This window comes from Haplochromis burtoni, unplaced genomic scaffold, assembly GCF_018398535.1.
Source record: "Haplochromis burtoni strain Fernald_Lab_line unplaced genomic scaffold, NCSU_Asbu1 Contig_630, whole genome shotgun sequence".
In the NCBI taxonomy this organism is placed as follows: Eukaryota; Metazoa; Chordata; class Actinopteri; order Cichliformes; family Cichlidae; genus Haplochromis; species Haplochromis burtoni.
In genome coordinates, this window is record NW_024582991.1 from 37,877 (window position 1) to 38,861 (window position 985).

A 985-nucleotide genomic window follows, 5' to 3' on the forward strand; every position below is an offset into this window, starting at 1 on the left:
AATCTTCATGATGACCAGACACACCGATTTACTCTGGTGAGTAGACTACAGGCGAGAAGTAGAAGGCGGGATATACCCAATCAGCCCTCCCTTCACCTGTAGATCACCAAAGAGTCAGGGTGGTGGTGTCTTTTAGGTTATGCTGTCACTCACTTCCACTTTTTTGCAATGGCTCTGGTGGATCCAAAAGGCCTCTCAGCGATTTTGCAAATTGTTGGCGTCGTTAGGAGTACTTGGCATGGACCTTATCGCCTGTGTTTAATCTGCAAGAGACTTGAGAAGCATCGCACAGCAGTTCAAAACAATATCCCTATTTTCTACTAAAGTTGTCTCTCTAACAGATTTATCTATTGGTTCACTTGTATCAATTCATGCATCTTTTCACTGAGGTCTGATTCAAACTATCTTCCAAAAATAATTTCACATGTAACAATTTATATATGTGTGTGTTTTCTATTTTTATTTACCTCTTTGTTGCGATCTGGTGGACATCTCTAAACACCATCATGAGTTCAGGCTTCAATTTCAACCCAATTATACTCCTCTGGGCTTCACCTTCCCACTGGCCCCTGTACCCTTCTCAAAGTGTCCTTTGTTGTCTTAAATCTCCAGCAAACACAATCTGTTTCTTCTCTGTTTCTTTTCAATATTTTCCTTGTAGATTAAGTCCCAGCCAGGCAAAATATCACATTCAGTGCCTTGCAGTTATGTCACACTGTTCTTACCAGCTGGCTGTTAATTCTTCAGGTTCACGATGTTCTGTTGGTCTTCATCAGGAGATTGACTGTCCTTTGAGCTTCTTCTCAGGATCGGGACAAGTGGGAGGTCAAGCTGTAAAATTTTAAGCCAAACTTTGGCCTGTTTTCTCCCAATTATGTTAATCTATGGTTTTGCTGCTATGCTCAAAATTCTAGGTTGAGAAAAGTCCACCTTTATCTATTTGTGGCCTATATTGACACACTAAACCATACCATTAATATCATTT

The 985-nt window shown here is 40.5% G+C and overlaps 1 protein-coding gene across 2 annotated transcripts in view; it reads right to left on the bottom strand.

Moving 5' to 3' along the window:
- The window catches only part of LOC102303960, an 80,124-nt gene that overhangs the window by 35,051 nt on the left and 44,088 nt on the right, over window positions 1-985 (bottom strand). The window lies entirely within an intron of this gene.